General features: G+C 32.7%; 1 long non-coding RNA gene across 1 annotated transcript; it reads right to left on the minus strand.

Annotated features, from left to right (window-relative positions):
- Positions 1–2,785: 2,785 nt before the first annotated feature.
- LOC133174415 (uncharacterized) lies at positions 2,786–23,405 on the minus strand. The gene is made up of 4 exons (XR_009719136.1): positions 23,282–23,405; positions 3,330–3,543; positions 3,091–3,197; positions 2,786–2,904 (listed from the first exon to the last, which is right to left on the minus strand). It is a non-coding gene; the product is annotated as an uncharacterized LOC133174415 (long non-coding RNA).
- Positions 23,406–24,282: the final 877 nt, after the last annotated feature.

The following is a 24,282-nucleotide window of genomic DNA, read 5'->3' on the forward strand; positions in this document are numbered from 1 at the left end:
CATATGTGTGAGATAACCGTGAGAAAGTCATGTTGTATTAGCCAACAGCCAACCTTGAATTGCTTTTGTGCGGCAAGAAAATTAAATGAAATTTGTGTTGTGCATAATATTAGGATGTTTTTATTATTAAATCATACATATCAAATGTCAAATACAATATATTATAAAATATTAATTTTGAATAAAAATTAAAATACCAAGGATAAAAGAGGGGAAACCCCTGAAAAGATAATTTAACAAATTATTAGGAAAAAAATCCGGCAAATTTTCTGAAAACTTCTGTTGAATTCTGGGTCTGGAATAAAAATAATCTCTAAAGAATGTTGATACCTTATTGAAATTATATTTTCAAATTCAACGAATAATGAAAAGGCAATTAATGTAACTTTTTTTTATCAGTTTAACTTTTTAACGTTTCTTAAAGTTATCACTGTAGTTAACTTTAATTTACTACAGTACTTTTCCAGTTTATACAAAGCAGATTAGGTCAAAACAAACTTTCTGGAATGTTTTCAACACCAGTTTTCTTGACGACTAAAAGAATATTCAAAGGAGCTTCTTTCCAGAAATCATAAAATAAAGTTTATTTCACATCAAGAAAATAGTTACCATGCTGGGAGGTATTTTTGTTTGTCCGTCAATGTTTCTGATAATGAAATAATAAATATATAAAGATCAATATTGCTTATTTTGATGATATGATGAACGTTACATTTTTTTCAATTTGAATTGAAATAGGCAATTGCAAGCTGGAACAACAAACATATATCTAGCATCACTCTTGTTGCATTCGATTTCAAAAGACAACATTCAAATCACCTCTTAGATTTTCAAATATTTAGGCAAAACTTTAAACTTTTATTTTGTTTGCAGTCATAAAACTGCACAATATTGTATTCGCATATTTGCACAAAGCAAGCCATATTTTACAATTAATGTTTTTTTTTTTTTTTTTTTTTTTTTTTTTTTTTTTTTTTAAATAAAAAAAAAATCGTGATATCGAAATTCAATATACAAAGTTCTACTATGTGCTTAACCGGAATGTTACTTCTGATAGAATTAGCTTTCACAATCAGTATTTAATCACAATATCAGCAAGCATTAACAGACATAAGCAAGCATACAGACAAACTAGCTTAACCATTAACGAAATCAGCATAAACGTTGCCAGTGAACATCATCCGGGCACAATTAAATCTCTACTCTTCCGTTTGCTGCAATTATTGCTGATCAAGATGAGCATGTGCATACGAGGATATTTAGAGTCGTGCAGCTACATGAATTTTCTGTAGATTTTACGTAGATCGTATTTGAGTAGACATGTAAAATTGCGTTAATAATGCATCATTCATAGCTCTTTTACATCAACAAAGATTGACTCTTGCTCACAATCCAAGGAAGCTGAAAACTCTCTGTGAAGAGTTCTCATTCAATTGTAGTTTCTTACAGTTAGGTTGATTTGCCATTTGAGGACCTTCTTCAGGTAGATCATAAAAATTCCATACAATAATACACACTTTAACAAAATGTAAATACTAATCAAAAAACAGACAAATCACAACACTAATAATAAAAAAAAAATCAGAGCATGCTTATTTCAAATGGTCTGTTAACTGTCTCATATGTACACCAGAAATGATCTTCAAAAAATACAAAAGCTATTACACAATCACAGAGTCCATCCGTCTCCACTATAAGAAATATGTAAAAAAAAAAAAAAAAAAAAAAAAAAAAAAAAAAAAAAAAAAACTTCCATTCATTTTTTTTAAGTCTTCAAAGGCATTGCTGTAATAACCAGTTTGATATCACACATGAGAATCAAGGAAATGACAGCTTTGCAGGCTGGTTCGTATTTTTACAAACTCATAAGACAGTTTATCCAAAGCACTTTTTTTACATACAAGGCTCTCATATTCATTTTCTAGATTTTTAAGTAAACATCTTCCATTTTTTATTTCCTGTGGGATGATCCTGCTAAATAACTCTTTAGATATTTGACGGTATTGATCACCGTATTTTTGGTCTAAAATTTTTTTAACCGTATCCTTAGTGATTGCATCTCTCCTTGTTAAAAATGACTGTTCAATGACTTCTCTTTTTGACAATTTTAGCGTTTCAAAAACACCTTTTGCGTACTTATAGGAAAGCACCATGGCAACTGCCGCACCAGCAGTGCATACTGGAATACTACAAAGAGGAGCCAAAATAGAAAATGATAAAAACCCGAAGCCAAATCCATAAATTCCACTTTTTAGAGCGTCCGAAAATAATGTTTTAAGCATTTCACTAATGTCAAAATTCCTTGACGCCCCTCCAAATTTCTCTAAAATTTCCTCCAATTCTCTAAGAATTTCCTGAAATTTGCATTTTATATTTCTGTCTAAATCAGTGATAAATATATCATCATTCTGTTCAATCCAGCCTGAAATAGCCATTTCAATTCTTTTGGATATCCAAGCACCAATCCTAAGTTGAGAGGTACTTTCTAATGTCGAATCTTGGCAAAGAACTTCATTTTGAAAGTCCGTTGATTTTATAAATGTCATTAATTTTTCTCCGTGTTCTTTTATTGCATTATCCAAAATGTTAGAGCAGGTATCTAAAGTCTACAATTGAAGTGAATTTAATTAATTAATCTATCTATCTATTTATATATCTTATATTAAATTATCCCCCAGTTTGTATGAATGATATCGACAGAATATTAAAAAAAAAAAACATGTATAAAACAATCCATCTAGATCTGCTTTTCAGTAACTTACAGTTCTGCTCTTTCTCTCAAGGTCTTCCAATCTTCTAAGACACTGCTCTGAATCAGTTTTTAAATCGGGCAAAGATTTGCTTGCCGCAGAAATTCTTGAGTTTATAAACATCTCTAATTTAGATAAAATTTCTGCCAGAAATCTAAAATTAAAAAAAATGTTGACAGGATTTTTGACACATCTTTGTAGAGTAAAAGCGCCAAGATAGCAAATTTAACAAGCAATATGAAATTGTAAAAATAAGCAAAGAATGTATTTTAAGAAATCAACCAAGCGTGTTTATGTATGTTTGCATGATACTACACGACGAAAAAAAATATTTGAATACCTGTGATTATTTTCTATTCTTTTGTTGATGTTTTTATCAACGAGGAAATGCAGGAGTTTTTCAAAACATGAAAAATTATTACTATACTTCTGATCTTCCTCGGTCACCTGTTGGATACAAAAACCAAAAATGCAAATTTGTCTAAATATCACGTCGCAATAATTTCTGGCATTTCTCAATATATTTCATTAAAGTGTAGTGAAGCAGATTTATTGTAAGAAAAAGAAAAAAAAATGTACCAGTCTGACAGACATCTGTATAATGTTGTCAATATTCACTTTTGGCCAAGAGTTCTTTATCTTATCAACAACATCATGCCACTGTTTTTCAGTAGTCCTCCTTTTTTTTGTCAAACATTGCATCCCATTTATTAACTAGGAAAATAACATCAGCAGGATCAAAGCATATCATCGTATCCGCTTTCGCCTTTATACTCTTCATGACTTTTAATATCTGTAATGAATATTTGTTTAAAAAGATCATAATTGTACATTTATTGACTAGTTTCGAGGACAACATGCGTTTTGTTGGACCCAACAAACTATTTATTTCGAATTTTCGGGAAAATGCATGCTGTTCGAGAATCCAATCAATAAATGTTTTGTTATGCTTATTTTTTTTCATTTATCAGACGTATATTATAAAGGCTTCCATGCTTAAGGTAGTCAAGGAATACGACAAAATTTTGTTATAGGTTTTAGTTACTTGCATGGAGGATTAAACATAGCTGATACCGTCTTCTTGGAGGAATAAAGTGTGGGATAAAAGAAACGTAATAATTGTCCTCCATTTCATCGATTCACATCTCACCGAGTAGTCTAATGTCATTTTTGACGGATCAGGAAATATTGTGAATATATTTTTTTAAGCATAGTTTTATATGGGAAACAATATCTCACATTTTAACAATATTCTTTACATTTAAATAATGTCTTCCTATCATGATAAATCATGTTCATATGGTCCTTTTTTACCTGTGATTTCATAAGCTGAGAAATTAAGTTGTGTATTATAGAAAATCGTATGCCTAGTCTAAAAAGCAGTATTGTAAAAGATAACTATTTGCATTCTGTAAATGTACAAAAATTATTTGTATGGAAATCGAATTTCCTTTGATCTCTCCTTAGATACCAATGCTTATTAACATAAAATGAAATTGGAGTGATCTGTGAAGTCTTGCAATGGTATCACAGGAAAGATTACACAATCAATATGTACAGGTCCAAGCTGACAAAGCGGGAAACAATATTGTCTTTGTTTGTGAAGCTCATTATTTTTATTGTATTTTTGAGGAACGTGTTCAAATGGTAATACAACTTATACACATAGTTTTCCTTCTAAGGAGGAATTTCCTCAAAATCTTATTTCAGTTTTTAATATTTTTAATTTTCCCATCAATGAAATTGATTTTGAACTACCATACCTATACCGGATTCCTAAACTAAAGAAAAAAAAATCTTTACAAACAAAGATAAATAGTGGGTTCCCTTTAATATTCTAACAAGCCTCTTTCTTACTCTACAGAAACATATTTACTGCAGTGAAGGATTAACTTCAAGAGAACTGTGCAGCAACGCGTTTAAGAAGCGGTGTTAATCAAATGTGGAAAATAAACTATAAGAAAAATTAAAATCACAAAGGAACATCCTCTATGTCTGCTTTTCAGATTACAATGATCTTAAATTTTCAAGTAAAAACTATTTCCTGAAAACGGCATGAAGCATAAAGTTAATAATCCAATTTGATATTTGAGAACCTGTTGGTTAACGATACTATAGTATTTTTTTTCATGAAAACAGGGTCACGCGATAGAGTACTTTCGGTCCAAATTAGCATAAGAGTGATAGGGAAAAAGGTTGGTATGGTAGAAAACATCATCTACTCATGTCATAACCAGCTTTTACCAAAACTAAAATTTGCATTAAAACTCCTCATTAAAGGACAAAGTAACTATCACCTTATGAACTTGGCTAAAGGTGGTTATGGCATCTAGATAAAAACTTTTCTATTTCTATAGTATTTCACTTCCGACACATAAGTTAGTTCAAGGAATTTTTTGAGAAGTATGTTTTAGATATCTATTTCTATAGCACAAGCATGACTCAAAATCGTAAAGTAAACTTTGGGTCAGTGTGCATCTTTCTGAGCGATAGTACAATTAACTTGACCATTTTTTCACTTAGATTGTAACATTTAAGTTAATTACTTTAACAAAAAATTATATTTTACAAGATGCAATCATGGCAATTGATATAATCTTATTTTATTTCAAATAGTTGGAATAATATTTATTATTGAAAAATTCCTGAAAATTTATGCGCGTAAATAATTATATGACCTTTTTTGCACTCAAACAATATCATATTAGGGTTATTAAAAATCTAATTGGGCAATATTTCTTTTTTATTGTATCAAGCTTTCTATGATTTTAGTGCTAATCGGTTGAAAACATCATGTTGTTTAAAATTATATGAGAAAAAATTGGGGCTAATGATGTAATTTTTTAGATATTGGTAAAACTATGCGATTTTCAAGCAAAAAATAAAGTTTTCTCTTGACTTTTTTAACGTTTCTTCAATTCCTGAAAAAGTCTGTTGAATAACGAAACAATTTTCTAAGTAAATTATGTAGGATTAAAGTTCCAAGATATTAAATTCAATAAATATGTCAATTTGAAGAATTTTTTCATGAATATCCTTCCACCTCAAGAAATAGTCTCCTATAGATCTTTTTTTCTTAATGATTGTGTGTGCAGTTTTGAAATTGAATACTGTGTAATTTGCATTGTTTAATTCAAATATGTTATAAAAATGAATTGTAACAAATAAATTGGAGGTTAAGGTTCTGACCAAACTTTTCCAATCATCTGACAAATGAAATACCTTAACGATAAATGCAGGAAAGCTAAATACTCATGATGAATTAAAAGATTATCAGATTGTGTAGATTATTTTGTATTATGTACTTCTAGTTAAAGTACATCTTTCTGTTGAGATGAAGAAAATTAATATATTCCACGTTATTTTCACTCGAAAAATAATGCTCTTTTTTCAAAAATTCTAAAATCAAAGGAATGGAAAGACTAGGTATCATTAATATGCTACAAGACGACATATTTTATAGAACTGTCTGGCACTTTGGAGCTTGAATACTGTTCGTTATCTCCATATATTTCACTGAGAAGAAAAAGAAACGCATGGTATCATAATATGCGAAATACTTTTAACTGAGTGGCCGAAAAATTATGAAAATTGGTCAGAGATGTATTTTGTTTACCGGTACTTTGTACTAAATTGCATGTTTAAAATTGATCAACCGTGAAATGTTTGACGTCGCGTAGGAAAAGTGTTAAAGCCAAGAACACATGCATATTGATGATGTCAGGTTTGTTTAAGATTTAGTATTACTACTTGATGCACTGGAAGTATACACATCGTTTTTTTTTTTTTTTATATATTTACAGTCAAAATGAATTTCTTGTTATCATGGTACGGCTGACGGAAGTTCCATTGGGTCTAGTCATTGAATTGCCTACAGTACCGACCAGACACAACCTAACACCAGAGCGAATCCAAAGCGAACACCGGGTTCGCTCTCTGGGTTCGCTCTGGGTCCGCTACGGGTCCCCTTTCAGAAATTTTGGGAGCGCTCTGGGTTTGCCTTGGGTGCGCTTCGGGTTTGCTCTGCGTTCGCTTGGTGTCAGCTCTGGGTCCGCTAGAGCGAACCCGACGTTCGCTTTCTCATGCGTGAAGCGGACCCCGCTTAAAAGTTCACCGCCAATAAGCCCCGCCCATTGTATATTCCAAATACAGCAGTGAATCGATCATTTTTGTTTTTGTGGCGATCGAAACATGTACATGTAAGTGACAATGTGCAGAACGTTGATAAATTTTCCAAAATTTCACCATACATTCGACGTAGAAATATCACTTTTATTTTTCTTAATTAACAGGTATATCGCAAAAAAGGAGAAGAAGAAAAGGTGTTAAATTTATTTTCGATGTATATGATGGAGTGAAATTAATAAGAATATCTTAACAAAAAGCTTTCAAATTCATTTGTTAACATATTTCATGCGTGAGTAGTTTTAAAATCAGTTGGAACTTCCTATTGTAGTTGCAGTTACTAAATCGTTATTTAAATGTTTGAAAGACAAACAACTGAATTATGATCTTATCTATGAAATAAAAGAGACATACTGTATACGTAAACGTTTCATTTTTAGCAATCAACATTTAAGCTAGTCCATTACATGTACATGTAGGTCGTGATAATCACTAAAAATTCTCACACAGTGTTACCTCGTTTTACAAATCATTTATAATTTAATTCCATGATAAAAATCATTTTTTGTGAGGAAAATTTAACGGAATTTCTTTTTTAAAAACCTAATAATTGTTCTCCTGATAAGAATATATTTATTTAATTTTTTTTTAAGTTATTTTCAAAAAAATGATCATTTTAAGAGTTTATGTTCCTTACTGGTTCATGACAACCCCCCCCCCCCCCAACACACACCACCACCACCACCCAAGTACATACATACCGTAGCGACATGTTAACAAAAAAATCTAAATGTTTAAAAATGAAATAAAATACATAAAAGCAAGAAAGAAAACAAACAAAACAAAAAATCAATTACTGTACACTCGCATGATTAACTAGATGAAGTTTAATAACGCCCGATGATTTTTTTATCCCGCCCCTCATACTCGAATTGTTTTCTATGGGCCTGCTGTAGCAATTTTAATTTCAATTAATATACAGTGCTCCTCTCTCTCTGTAGTAAAACTATTTTACTGTATCTGAAATTGATCTCTTCGAACTCTGCTCCATGTTGTTGTTCACGTTTCTTACAGCATTCAGGTGGCACCAAATTACTTGAATATGTACTCCTTATGTAATGTACCAAAGAACTATCTACTGACGTTTCCAAATTCAAAATCCAAAAAAATTGATTGGATTTCTCATTGATCACGTGCCCCGATGAGGAAATTTTAGGAGTTGAAAGGGTTTATGGAAGGTTCGAATGTAGGTGGAGTATATTCTCAGGTATATCCTGACCATGGAGACAGTAAACATCAAGCTCGCAAGTGTCAGTTAAAAAAAAAATATCGCAATTGCCCTTTGCAACCGCAATATCTCCTAAACAGGTGGATGATTACCGACACGCGATGACCCTGGTTTCATTTTGAAACTATCATTAAGTGTTAGAATTAAATAAGTTTCAAATACATGTACCTATGTAGGGGAACGTATTAAAGTATTTTTGTAAGTTCAATTTCAATTTACAAGGTACAATGTGCGCGTCTGGTTTTTTTTTCAGTATTTCGAAAACTACATGTAGCATACGTAAGAGGTTCGTGTACATGCGCACCTGTACATCGACGTGAAAGAAAGTGATAGGGATTTTTGTTGTGGTTTTTGGACTGACTTTCAAGTACATGTAGGTACAAAATTCAAATATTAGGTCTACATGTATGACAACTAGAATTGACAAGATAATCTTTCCCTATATATCTGCATTTAAATGAAGGTTTACATTATTTTTTAAAGATTAATCAAAATAATACTGTAGTAGTTAAAAAAAAATGAGATTCTTTTCTTTCTAATTTACGATTGGACATACATGGGCATTTAAACTGTACATTTATTTTTTTTTAAATTAAGAAGATCAATAATTTGGAGGTTGATCTGAATTTAAACGAAAATGTAAATTGGAATAATAAAATAAAATAGTTGAATGAAATCACGTAGACGTACAAGTTCTTGTGCAGTATCTTGAGATGATGAAGTGCTATAATTTGTCAAAGGCCATTTTTCTTTTCTTTTTTTAAGTAACAATTGTAATAACCATTATTGTCTTTTTTTTCTTTTATACATTAAAGTACTTATTGTCTGATTTTACGAAATGTATATTAATGGATTTTAAAATAAAAATAAAGAAAATGAATAATTATGTCAATATAACTTACTACCTGGATATTTGAAATATAAATATGATTTTTTTTTTTAAATAATATTTATAATAGTTTCACATTGTACATTAACACGCTTCGCTTGTACAATGTTTCTGTTTACATCGAATGACAAACTTGCATGCTTATTAGTCGACGCGCTGATTGGTTAACACCTCTTATCGCTAATCCTGATTGACAGCGCTGGGTCCGCTGCGGGTTCGCTCGGGGTGCGCTCCGGGAACCTGAAGTGAACCCAGGAAGCGAACCCGGGGTGCGCATTGGGTTTGCTTTCTGTTAGATTGTGTCTGGTCGGTACTGTAAGTGAACAAAAGGAAACAACAAGTTGCTGTGCAGTTTGTTATTAATTTTTCCACCACATATAAAATATTTTATACGTTGTCAGAGAGGAACAAGAATGGTATCCAACTAATCGTGACGGTGACGTTGGCGCGTAGAAACGTCATGTGAAGATTGGATTTTTCATCCTGCCAACTGTGTAATCATCACTGAAACCTATTCTAATACAGTAGGCAATAATAAGCATTACATTGACTCTAAAACTAAATCAAGAGGCCCAAGGGCCTAAACTGTCACCTAAGTATAATAGAACAATTTAGAGAATCCATAGAGCATAAATTGAACTGAAAGGTGAAGCTTTTTTGCCCAAAAAGCAAGAAAAATAGAGTGATCAGGATAAAAAAAGTAATTAGTCTAGCATTCATTAACAGTTCATAAATTAGGCTCTAATCTGTTCCCCATTTAATACTATCACCACACAGGAAACTAACAAACTATCAGTGCTTCTGTACTATCTTAATTCCTTGTTGAAATCTCTTACATTGACCTTTCTTGGTCTTTGATGAACATTTAATAAGACAAGTTATTTTTGTCTCATTTTCATTTATCTATTACTTACAAGTCCACCTGATCATTAAAACTATGAAAGTACTTTTTGTATTATACAATAAAAATTCTTGCATAATTCCATTATTCTATTAACCTTTCAAGTACATTATTTACAGTGATTAATTATCAAAAGTATATGGCAATGGGGAATAACTCCTCTCAGTAGATTACAAATTAATAGAGCCCTAGCCAGGACCAGAACACTTGACCAAATGGTCCAGATGTTCAAAAATCTGGTAAAAATACCTTCCTTATTAAAACTTTTAATCTTTTAAGCTCTGATATGCCCAGGTGCAGAGAATATTTTTAAAGAAATAATGCATTTTTACTACAGATTCACTATATTATCAATAGAGTCCCCCCCCCCTCCCCATCAAGAAACACCAGAGCCTCTCACCCTGGGACCAGAAGTTTGCTCATCATAAGTAATCACTTTATTTATCTGCTTAACACTAAGGAGCAGACAGGATTATTTAATAGAATTAATGCATTTTCACTATATTATCAAGAGCCCTTACACTAGCACATCTGACCCAGGGGTCATGCAATTCACTACTCTGGAAGAAGCACTCTTGCTCATCATAACTATACACTTAGCTTCTTTGCTTTTTTAACCAGAAGCAGAAAAGAATATTTTCAGAGAAATTTTGCTTTTTCACTACATGTGTATATAATCAATAGAGCCCCCCCCCTTTTTTTTCACCAGAACCCTTGACCCTGGGGCCATGAAATTCACAATTTTGGAAGAGGCATCCTTGCGTATCATAACAATGTACTAATAGTTTGTCTTAATAATACCCAGGGGTAGAGAAGACGATTTTTAAAGAAATAATTCACCTTCACTATAGGATATACATGTATATGGCCCCGCCCTAGCACCAGAACCCCTGTCCCTGGGGCCATGAATTTCACAATTTTGGAGGAGGCATCCTTGCTTATCATAACAATGTACTAAATTTGTTTATATAATACCCAGGAGCAGAGAAAAAGATTTTTAAAGCATTAATGCATTTTCACTATATAATAAATAGAGCCCCACCCTAACACCTGAACCCCTGATCAAGGGTCCATGAAATTCACAATTTTGGAAGAGGCATCCTTGCTTATCATAACTATGTATTTAATTTGTTTCAATAATACCCTGGAGTAGATAAGAAGATTTTCAAAGAAATAATGCACTTTCACTATATGATCTATATAGCCCCGCCCCAGCACCAGAACCCCTGACCCTGGGGCTATAAATTTCACTATTTTGGTAGAGTCACTCTTGCTTATCATAACTATGTATTTAATTTGTTTAAATGATACCCAGGAGTAGAGAATAAGATTTTCAAAGAAATAAATCACTTTCAGATATGATCTATATAGCCCCGCCCTAGAACCAGAACCCCTGACCCTGGGGCCATGAATTTCACAATTTTGGTAGAGTCACTCTTGGTTATCATAACTATGTATTCAATTTGTTTCAATAATACCCAGGAGTAGATAAGAAGATTTTCAAAGAAATAATGCACTTTCACTATATGATCTATATAGCCCCGCCCTAGAACCAGAACCCCTGACCCTGGGGCCATGAATTTCACAATTTTGGTAGAGTCACTCTTGCTTATCATAACTATGTATTTAATTTGTTTAAATGATACCCAGGAGTAGAGAATAAGATTTTCAAAGAAATAATGCACTTTCACTATATGATCTATATAGCCCCGCCCCAGCACCAGAACCCCTGACCCTGGGGCCATGAATTTCACAATTTTGGTAGAGTCACTCTTGCTTATCATAACTATGTATTTAATTTGTTTAAATGATACCCAGGAGTAGAGAATAAGATTTTCAAAGAAATATATCACTTTCACTATATGATCTATATAGCCCCGCCCTAGCACCAGAACCCTTGACCCTGGGACCATGAATTTCACAATTTTGGTAGAGGGCACAATGCTTATTACAATCATGTCAACAGTTTGACTGCTTGATTTCCAGGAGTAAAGAAGAATATTTTTAAAGATTGTATTAATTTTGGTGGTTTTAACCCCACCCCTCAGGCTCCAGGGGGGCAGGGACCATGGAATTCACAATTTTTGTCCCCCTTCACCCATAGATGCTATAGGCCAAAATTGGTTGAAATTGGTTGAGCAGTTTCAGAGAAGAAGTTGAAAATGTTTAAATGTTTACGCACGACGGACGACGCACGATGACGGACATAAACGGATAGCAATAGGTCACCTGAGTGACTCAGGTGACCTAAAAAACACGCATTGCTCTATTTTAGTCCATGAGCACGTCAACTTTACGTCGATGATACTCTCACTCGCGCACGTTTGCGTCGGAAGCCTAATTTTTCAGCATGTTCACCCCTCAGGAAAATGTTGTCAGAGATTGTCAAAACCTTCTTGTAAATATTCACATTTACCAAACCAGTTTGCGAAAATCTGCGGGACTAGCTAGATGCCTGATTTGTAGGCGTCGGTATAGCCCAGTTAACTTCGATCAACTAGGGGCTGTCCTGTCTGAAGGGTTGAATAAATATCCCTTTGAGGAAGATAAATGCACTTATGAACTTCATGTAGAGGAGAATCAAGGTTGTGATAGACGCGCAATAGAGATAATGAGAATTTAGAATTGTTATTTTTATTTGGGGTGGGGGCGAGGGGGGAGCTAACGTCATATAAATTTCAATAACTCATGAATTATCTGTCAAAATAGAATGAAATTTTGGTAACGTGTATATTAAAAATGAATTTAATTGTTTGATAACAATACTAGAAAATACCTTTCTACCGTAAGACGAGAGTTTTAATGTAATATCTAGTCATATTTGAAAGTTAACAGTTTGGTATTGACGCGGCACCGGGACCAAAATTGTATCCTCGGGATTCTGGATCACGAAGCGAGCGCCTAACTACTATAATTCCGCGACCAAAAGGACCAATTTGTATCTTGAATGTTGCTGAAATCTATTAGACTGTGGATATAATATAACTCTTTATATGAGTAGTGGAAAGGGCTGTTAAAAATCTTTCAAGTTTTTAATGGAGAGTCATAAAAGGGATAGGGGACAAGGCTTTGGCTTTAGTTACGTATATGACATTTGTGTTTTACAGTTAAGATAACATTTAGATAGTAAGAGTAAAAAAGTTAAAATGTAAACTATTATAAAATAGTAATTTCAAGTAAATGATAATTAGACAGTTAGTAACGTCAAACCATATGCATTTTGTAAAGATCTCCATACTTTTGAGCAGATTTTTGGCTTGTACTATATCTTTAAAATGCTGAATCATATTTATTTTTTATAATAAATTTAGTTTCTACGATAAACATTTAACTATATTCAGCTAAAAACTCACCATTAAACTCCATACAAAAAGCATTAAGTGAGAGACTATATTTTGTGGTGGAAGATTTTTAGATGAAACTGACCATTTTTTCCTACAGAGTATTTTTAACATTTATCACAGCCTTATATATGTGGTAAAATACAACACAACACGACTGCTGGGTTCGATGTTTATATATAATATATATTCTACGATTGTGGAATTTTATAATATAGAAGGAAGGGTGACCTGAAATATAACAACAGGTATTAAATATCTCTCGCCTCACTCACACTTTTACGCGGATCATAATTTAAATTTTATAAATTTGGATAATTTAGAAAATACTCGATTTGAATAAAATGATCAAAGAGATATTGAATAATAATTGAATCCTTAGAAATAATTTACCAGTTATTTCTTACCGTAAATCCTAGACAAAGTTCACAATTATCGTGAGATAAAGTTGTGTTGGGGAGAGAGAGCGTCTTCTCTCCCCAAAGTCTTAGGTTGGAGTGCTTGAGAATTAGTATTGGCGCGAATGCGCAGGGGACAGAATAAAACCAGTTTGACCACTCACACACCCGTACTCTCACTGACCACTCACCCGTATAAATGAATGAATGAATGAATAAGGCAATGAATGAACGTAGTAAATTCCGTAGTGAGAACGGAATTCACTAGTTACTATAATAATATAATGCCTTAGACAAATGTATGAGTATGATATGAATGATAATTAGTAATATTAATTAATTAATTAATTATAATTCACCCTGTGACATTCTCCTCCTCTTTGAGAAAAATGTGTCCTCACATTTCATCAAATTACATTGTAAAAAATATATATCAACTGAAATAAAAGTATTAAATATTAAAAATATCAACACACATATAATTGATAATTAATGTTTTGCAACATCTTCTGCTCTATAACAGAAAACATTTTGTATTAGCACAAGCTGAAATACAAAATCATTCAATCAATTCATATCAATGTATTATTGTCATAAAACTGGAATCACGAATGGCTACGCTGAAAAGCAATCCATGATTAATAAAGTATCCTAAAATCTAGGTAATATGATCAACTAGCGATCATGTAAGTCATAAAACTATCAACTATCACATACGTCCTGAAACTATCAACTTTAGATATCTACGTCATAAAACTATATACAACTAACTATCTGGAATATACTGTCTGAAATCTAATCCCTGTAATAATCCTGTGACATTCTCCTCCTACACATACCATACTTGAGCATCATGCTCCCCTACAACCCAATTTCCATATCTATCAGGAGGATTTTTAACTCTTGTGGAACGTCTTATACTTGGTTGAATAGTAGACGGGCTCGATTCACTACCTCGCGACAAATTATCACGCATTTCGGACAAATTTGTACTCGATATTGTGTTAAAAGAAGAACCACTGTCCTGTATTTGATATGCAGGGTCAACGGAAGAAGAATTTTCTAACCTTGACATAGGTCTACTAAAATCTGAAATATTAAATGTGTTAAATGTCAAACCATCTGATCTCATTTGTTCATTTGAACTATTGAGATGAGTATTCTGGTTAACACGTGAAGTGTTATGAACATTTTTACACTTATTTGTATTCGCTGGTTTTGTCACCAGTAACACCTCTGATTCAGAATCACTTGATTCAGAATCTGTTCCACTTTCTGTAAACACACTATGTTTTTGTTTAACAGTTTTCTTACTTTTCTCGGTCTTATCATTTGTAAGACAGTCATCATCTGACAAGAACATAAAAGGTAACAGTAAGTTTCTGTGAAGTAATCTTACTGGTCCTTTGCCAGATGACTTCTGTACTTTATAAACAGGAATGTCACTATTGGGAATATCTAACACAACATATGGATCTTTTTCCCATTTATCAGATAGTTTACTTTTTCCAGTCTTTACTAAAAGACGAACTAGAACCCTGTCTCCGATCTCTAACTTTGAGAATCGGACTCTATTATCATAGTTCTCTTTGTGTCTTGTAGTATTTTTTTCGACATTAGATCTTGCGACATTATAAGCAAAGTTTAATCTTTTCTTCAATTTGTCAACATAAGTTTGATGACTAACTGGCTTATCAGACATTTCTGAAGGATCTAAATTTAAAAATGCATCAATGGCGAACTTTGGATGCCAACCAAACATTAAATAATGTGGAGAAAAACCAGTTGTATCTTGTTTGGTTGCATTATAAGCATGAACCAACGGTAAAATATAAGATTTCCAATCATCTTTCTTGTAATTTTCTAAAGTTCCCAACATTTTAAGTAAAGTTTGGTTAAAACGTTCAACTAGACCATTACCCATGGGGTGATATGGTGTTGTACGTGATTTTCTCACACCTGCTAATTTACAAAGTGCTTTAATAACTTTACTTTCAAAATTTCTTCCCTGGTCTGAATGTAATCTTTCAGGAAAACTATAATGACATATAAAATTTTCAAATAATACTTTTGCAGTTGTTCTAGCAAGTTGGTTCTTCGTTGGCACAGCCATTGCGTATCTAGTGAAATGATCTGTGATCACCAGTATATTTTCAAATCCACCCTTTGATCTTTCAAGAGATAAAAAATCTATACATAAAATTTCTAAGGGTTTAGTACTTTGAATATTAACAAGATCAGCCCTTGGTGTATCACCTACTTTTCTTCTTACACACCTTCCACAAGTTTCTACTCTGGATTTAATATCATTATCCATTCCATTCCAAAAGAATCTTTGTTTAGCTAACCATAGAGTTTTATCCCTACCTTGGTGTCCTGCATTGTCATGAATTCCTTTAAAAGCTACATCTCTATACTGTGCCGGTAAGACTAATTGTTTAATACTTACCCCATCTTGAATGGTGTTTCTATAAAGTATACCTTTACAAATTTCTAAGTTCTTCCACTCTCTAAGATACTCCTTAACATCTTGACTTTCGTTTTGTAAGTCCTTACCTGTAGGTTTCAATCCAGTGTGTATTAACTCAACTACTCTATTAATGGCTGTATCTTTATCTTGTTCCTCTCTCCAATTGATATTACTGGTACTAAAATCTGTATTCTGACTCTCTATTTCTACATGTTTTAACTGAGCATTCTGTGATAAAACTATACATTCGGCTAAAGGTAGTTCTTCCTTTTCAATTAAAACTGCAGATGTTAAAGCTTTTATAACGTCAGGAAAAACTTCTACCTCTGTTGGTCTCCGTGATAACCCATCAGCATCTCTATTAGATTTGCCAGTTTTGTAAACTAATTTGAAATTGTAATTAGAAAGAGACGCTAACCAGCGGTGCGATGTTGCATCCAACTTAGCTGTAGTTGTTACATATGTTAAAGGGTTATTGTCAGTATAGACCGTAAATGTATTCCCATATAAGTAATCATGAAATTTATCACATAGTGCCCATTTCAAGCATAAAAATTCTAATTTGTGGGCGGGGTAATTGCATTCACTGGGGCGCAATCCCCTACTTGCGTAAGCTATAACCCTGTCTAACCCTCCTTGATTCTGGTATAAAACAGCGCCAAGACCTTCCCTACTAGCATCAATATTTACAATAAAAGGTTGGGAAAAGTCTGCATAGGCTAAAATAGGGGGTGACGTGAGGTTTTCTATTAGGGAATCAAAAGCAGTTTGTTCTGTTTTACCCCAAATCCAAGGTACTTTCTTTTTCTTTGACTTGCTTGCTCTTTTGTTTGTAGGGTGACCCACTAATAAATCATTTAGGGGTTTTACAATTTTGGCATAGTCTTTAACAAAACGCCTATAATAACCAGTGAATCCTAAGAAAGAACGTAATGATTTGATATTTTTAGGGACAGGCCATGTTTTCAAAGCTGATATTTTATCAGGGTCTGTTTGAATACCTTTCTCAGACACAATATGTCCTAAATATTTGACCTCTGACATAAAGAATTCACATTTCGAGGGTTTTAATTTCAAATTATGTTTTTCTAATCGCTTGAAAACACCCTGCAATCTCTCTAAATGTTCTTCAAAAGTAGATGAAAATACAAGTATATCATCTAGAAATATCAAACATTCCTTAAGATTCATCTCACCCATGCAAGTTTCCATTAGCCGCTGAAATGTAGCGGGCGCATTAGTCAAGCCAAATGCCATACGGTTGCATTCATAAAAACCAAGTGGACCAAGCGAAAATGCAGTCTTATGTTTGTCTTCCTCTTTGATTTCCACCTGCCAATAACCAGATCTTAAGTCTAACTTAGAAAAATACTTACTGCCAATTAAAGTGTCAATTGTTTCATCCACTCTAGGAAGATTATATGCATCTCTTATAGTTTTGTTGTTTAACTTCCTGAGATCAATACAAAATCTAAGTGAACCATCTGATTTTCTGGCTAGTACTACGTTTGAACAATAAGGACTCTTAGATTTTCTAATAGCATCAGCATCTAACATTTCTTTGAGATGATGCCTTACCTCCTCAAACATTGCTGGTGGAATCCTTCTGTATGGTTCTTTAAAAGGAATATTATCTGTTAACTTAATCTCATGTTCAACTAGATCAGTTCTCCCTATGTCCTTGAAAGATGTAGAAAAGATGTGTTTCCACTTGTTAAGAAAATTATGACACTCTTCTGATTGATCTGGGGTTAAGTTATTATGATTAACCTTTATACCTGCATCCACAAGATTAAATGAATTATGGTCCTTAGAATCTAACAATGGTGAATCTAAAGTATCAACCACCTTTGCAGCACTTACATTACAAATGACAGATTTTGGTGCTATTTTAATTGGTTGTGCTGACATATTGCAGACACGAACAGGTACTCTACAAGTTTTGCCACTTTTCATTGTAACAACCCTTGGACATATCAAAAGACTACCATTTTGATTTGTATTAATTTGCTCTGTAATAGCAGTACTCACCTTGTCCATGGTCTTAACTAAACCAGAAATTGTTTTCACCTCGTATGGTGCTACTGTAATGGGATACTTATTTGTGCTTTTGACAGGCATATCACTAGCAATGCTTAAATTTGTAAAAGCTAATTCCCATTCATCTGGAATAGTGGTTTCTATGCACTTAGAATATTCTTTACACAGTCTTATAATATTAGTACCAACAATTATTGGGACTTTACTACTGTATTCTGTTCCTTTCATAACTAAGACTGGTACATAGAATGATTCTTTTGACAGAAAAGGTACTTGAAAATCTACTTCCACATAACCTGAATATGGCAAATTACTACCCTCAGCACTATATACTTTCAACTCAAACTCTGCAATACTGTGAAGTTCAGGTTTATGAATCAATGAATGGTAAAACTCTTCTGACATGCAAGTAACCATAGAACCTGTATCTATTAAAGCTTCTGTCTCAACACCATTGATAATGATTCTATTTTCATTTGAATGACCCACCATTCTTGACAACAAATTTTGTTCAGGGCTATTATTTACAGATTCCTCCCCCATTTGCCCTTTAATAGAAGAGGTTACTAGTTTGTTGAATTGTTACTCTTTTGAGGCACTTGATTGTTTGACCGAGTTCGGTTGTTCTCATTTACATTGAAATGACCTTGACCCCGAAATTGACCTCGTCCGCGAACATAGCCTCTACTAGAGTTTCCACGAAAACCGAATCCTCTTGCTCTACTTCTACCTGACCCAATAAAATTTGGACTTTGTTGGTTTGACATTTTTTCCAACTGATTAACTTTATTGCTTAATTGCTGAAAACTTTGAGAGTTACTGTCAATTTTGCTCTCTAACCTTTGCATTGTTGATGCCAATTTCTGAAGTTCCTTTTGTAAATCTGTTGTTTCTGCTCTCTCAGCATGTTGGAATACTTTCTGTGTCTTTCTCACAGGAGTTGATAATTCTTCCTGGTGTACTTTTCTAATTTCCCTAAGAAGATGTTCAAAGTTTTTAATTGAATCAAATAAATGCCTAGTACTTTGTTTTAATTGTACATTGTACAAACCAGTCCAAAATTTACTTCTAAGCATAGCATCTTTTGCAACGGCATCTATATGGCCAAATTTTATAGCTTTGGATAAAGTATCCTCTAATCTAGAAGCATACACTACAAGTGATTCTCCCTCTTTTTGCATATCATTATAAAAAGATTGCATAAGAGTTTCCCCTGAAGCAACATTTCCAAAAAATCCATCAAGTTTGGTTAGAATATCTTTTAGAGAAGCATTTTCTCCAATAGAAACTAACATTGATCGGGCAAGCCCTTTTAATGAATTTCTTACAGACTGGAGCAAAATGTGCTCAGGGTATTGGCCTGAATTTTGAATACACTTGACCTCAAAATTCCATACTTCATATTTGACCTCACCTTGTTTAGGATCATCAGCACCACTAAATGTTGGTAATTTTGGAAAGTTGTATTGGGTACTGATTGTACATGTAGGGGTAGAAGGGACATCTGGTGTTTTGGGGAAGTCAAAATTTAATGGTTTACTATTTAAGAGTCTTGCCATTGGTGACATATTTGGTTTACCCAAAGGGGTACTAGTGTTGCTTTGCTTTAAACTAGCATTTACTAAAACGTCATATTCCTCTTTAGTTAACACTCTGTAGTTGGGGTCTTTCTGTACCTCAGAAATATGATGCTGTATAGAGATTGCATCAGTATCCTCACCTATTCCTGCCTTGTCTGATGGTATCTTTTGTTCTTTCTTACCTGCCTCTGCCATTTTGTAAAATAATGACAGTATCACATGTAATAGTAAATTTACAACTTATTAGGTATAAAAGTATGATTGGGTCAATCCCTACCAATACAAACCCAACAGTGTAATACTATGTACATGAATAAATCTATGATACAGTGTATTGAGTAACAGGTATGATTTCTGTGATTGGGTCAGTCCCTGCCAACAGATACCTGTTCCCAGATGAACAGTAATGTATCAATAACACTGTATATATTAAGACATTTAAGAACAGTGTACAAAAATGTTCTCTATAAGTCTTTTAACCACGCTCTGGCCAACATTGGACCGGGATGAACTCCATCCAAATACAATTGAAAATTAAATGAAACTCTTTGAGATTTTCCTTTATCTTTTCTGTACTTCAAAATATCGAGTTTAAGTCTGGGACTATAGACAGATAATTTATTGTTTACATTCCTAATATTAAAATTTATGGAATCTATAATTTCGATCAAAACTTTGTCCTGATCAAGAAAACTATCAGGATCAATATGTCCTCTACTTTTATTCCATTCTACTATAGAATATGGAGGAATTTCCACAAATATGAGTTTGACTCTCTTAAACTCTTTGACAATTGAATGAAAACTATCTATATGGTGAACAACATTCTCCACAATAGACTGTGAGTCATCGGAAACTAAAGAAATAAACTTACCAGATTTACTAGTGATATCACATGTTCCAAGCCAAACATACAACGTCAAATGGCCGTAGTCGTCCAAAAGAGCACGTAAATTGTAATTTAACCAAGGATAAAAATCCGAAAATCGAGCACCAGGTCTACATTCAAAATGCAAGAATAAATGATATTGTTTTAATTAAAAGATTTAGATGTTTTTTCAGGTAGTTACCCAAACTTGTACTAACTAATACAGGCTGACTAACTAATTTCTTCTTTTCTACTGGTCTATCTAAGTATTTCTGTAATTTACTATTACTCATTAAATATCAAAGCTAATTACAGTAAATTAAACTCTTAAAACAACAAATTATAAACTAAATACAAAAGTAAATTTTGGTTTAAATCTGCTGATTTCCTGTAATCTGTAATAAAGAAAATAGTAATTAATATTTCTTTGTAACTGCTACACCTTATCCTGTAATCTGAAATAACAGAACGAAGTAATGTAGATCGTGTATCAGCTAGTAGTAAGAGTGTTAGTCTAAGCTCTATTATGACTACACTGTACAATTTAAATTTAGTCAAATATTAGCACTGTTAATTTCATAATAATGATGAATGAAATGAATGATCTAAATGATGACTGAAACCGTCACAATCTAACACGCACCTGTTCACTCGAATTTCCTCTGCTCAGAAAAATAAGAGAATGTTAATAGAGTGCAAAAAAATGTTAGCACATGCTGACATGTTAACTTGTCACTAATTTAACTGTAATGCCACTTGACTGTGTACTAAATTTGAACTGAATTAAGTTATTTAAGTTTTACACTCCCTTACACGCACGCACTTCACACACGTGTATACATGAATATAAACAATGACAGAAATATATGATATTAAACAAATGAATTGAAAATTAACAGTCAATAAAATAAATATATAGAGAAAGTCACAGTCCCTGGAACATGAATCCTGGATGGCACGCGAAATGTCTAGATGGGAAACGCATTCCAGCGGTGCAGGCCTATCGGTATATATATAGTAACAGCTGTAAAAGTCACGCACGATGAATGAAGTATTGAATCATTGGTGATCAGTGTTCAGTTCTGCTCGAGCGGGTCCAATTCAATATCACAGATGAACAGATGAAGACACAGTTGAATTGAGTATTAAATAACAGCAATCAAAGGAACATTTTTAAAATGAACAAATGAAGAACTCCAACGATGATATAAATACGAATCACCCTTTAGACTTTATGAAAAAATGAAAATTCCAGCGTAGAAAATATTAATCACGTTGGGCGCCATTATCACAGCCTTATATATGTGGTAAAATACAACACAACACGACTGCTGGGTTCGATGTTTATATATAATATATATTCTACGATTGTGGAATTTTATAATATAGAAGGAAGGGTGACCTGAAATATAACAACAGGTATTAAATATCTCTCGCCTCACTCACACTTTTACGCGGATCATAATTTAAATTTTATAAATTTGGATAATTTAGAAAATACTCGATTTGAATAAAATGATCAAAGAGATATTGAATAATAATTGAATCCTTAGAAATAATTTACCAGTTATTTCTTACCGTAAATCCTAGACAAAGTTCACAATTATCGTGAGATAAAGTTGTGTTGGGGAGAGAGAGCGTCTTCTCTCCCCAAAGTCTTAGGTTGGAGTGCTTGAGAATTAGTATTGGCGCGAATGCGCAGGGGACAGAATAAAACCAGTTTGACCACTCACACACCCGTACTCTCACTGACCACTCACCCGTATAAATGAATGAATGAATGAATAAGGCAATGAATGAACGTAGTAAATTCCGTAGTGAGAACGGAATTCACTAGTTACTATAATAATATAATGCCTTAGACAAATGTATGAGTATGATATGAATGATAATTAGTAATATTAATTAATTAATTAATTATAATTCACCCTGTGACACATTGTTAAGTTTGAATTCCTATTTTTTCATGCAGGTTGCACATAGAATTATTTTGTACACTGAAATTATTTATGCTAGTCCCAAATCACTTATCAAATTAAGTATTATGAATTCTGTAATCATACTGGAAGAAATATAGCAAATTTATTCTGAAATTCCAGGGGGAAACAATGGCATCAACTTTAGCTAAAAATTAGCATTTTTTAATAACATCTACAAATTTATATCAAAGACCTCAACTTTTGATTTCATTCTATGAAGATATAGAATATCTTTGACCATTCTGCTTCAATTCAGGAAAGGTTTAAGACATTAAAGTAATTTTATTCCTTCATAAGTTTTAAATGCCCGAAAATTGACAAGTTGTGAGTCCAGAAAAGTGAAATAATTTATCATGAAAAATAGTGTGAAACTTTCTCGTTGTCAAAATTTTGAATGTGTCTTTTTAAGAGAGAATTAAACTGTATTTGGATAAGTTACAGTGCTTCCGATTCTGAGAATTACTGTGGTCATTGTTTTTAGTTGAATTGAGAAGGTGCCTCATAAAAAACAGAAGGCAAGTAAAATTTCTACATTTTTTTATATAAGTATTGTAAAATGATTTTCATATTTCTTAAAATATACTGCTTGTGACAAAAATTATACCTCAGATCTTGTCAGTTTCATTACCACTTACAAGTTATTGTATCTTACCCTGTCTTTTTGCATCCCCCCTCCGCTAGCTGGATTTACAACAAATACAAAAGCCACAGCATAAGGCAGATACTCCTCTAGAATTTCATTGAGCTTGTCACAATCCCCTACGCCTGGAGTATCGACAAGCATAATGTTTCCCTTGAAAAAAAAATACAAGAAAAAATATGAGTTCTTTCATCATTGGTGAATTACGATGGGCGATTTTAATTTATATTTTAAAATTCTAATAAGTGCAGTGTTCGGATGCGCCTTGGTTTTTGAAACCGAAATTAACAAAAAAAACAAAACAATACAAAACAAAACCAGTCATCTAAAATAGATTTTGATTTTTTTTCTTTTTTTCTTTTTTTTTTTTTTTTTTTCTTTTTTTTTTTTTTTTTTTTTTTAATTTTGTCTGTTTTTTTTTCTGTATCTGCAGAATTTGTCCAGTTAGATTTATTTTATGCTTGTAATACTTTTTTGCAAAAAAAAAAAAAAAAAAAAAAAAAAATCTACTACGGCGATTTTTTTTTTTTTTTTTTTTTTTTTCATGAAAATATGTACGTTTTTGAATGCTAGGTGGACGATAAGAAGTATTTGAAAAAAAAAATTGGAAAAGCTTTTGATGATAAGACGTGACGTGTAAAAAAACAACTTTAAATGAGTATTTATAGTCTAAAAATTATCTTTTTAAAATTATGATTCGAGAATTAGAAAGTTAAACATACAATTGTTATAAAAACACAATTAAATACTATATATTGTTTCCTGTATAAATAGAAAGATTAAATTCAAAACATACTTTCAATATACTTAATGGAAGGTGAATTTCAACGAAATGAATGTCGGAAGATGATTCTGAAGAACTTTCAAATATTCTTTCTAAAACAGAACAAGTATCACTGTCATCTTCCTCAGCGTGAACATTTTCTTCTTTTTCATCCTCTGTACTCTGAGAATTTCTGCTTTCTTCCTCTTCAAGACAAAGATTTTGGTTGATGTCTTCGTCATTGTCCTCA

Source organism: Saccostrea echinata, unplaced genomic scaffold (assembly GCF_033153115.1).
Source record: "Saccostrea echinata isolate AGI-Se365-2 ecotype Australia unplaced genomic scaffold, CSIRO_AGI_Sech_v1 ptg000058l, whole genome shotgun sequence".
Taxonomy (NCBI): domain Eukaryota; kingdom Metazoa; phylum Mollusca; class Bivalvia; order Ostreida; family Ostreidae; genus Saccostrea; species Saccostrea echinata.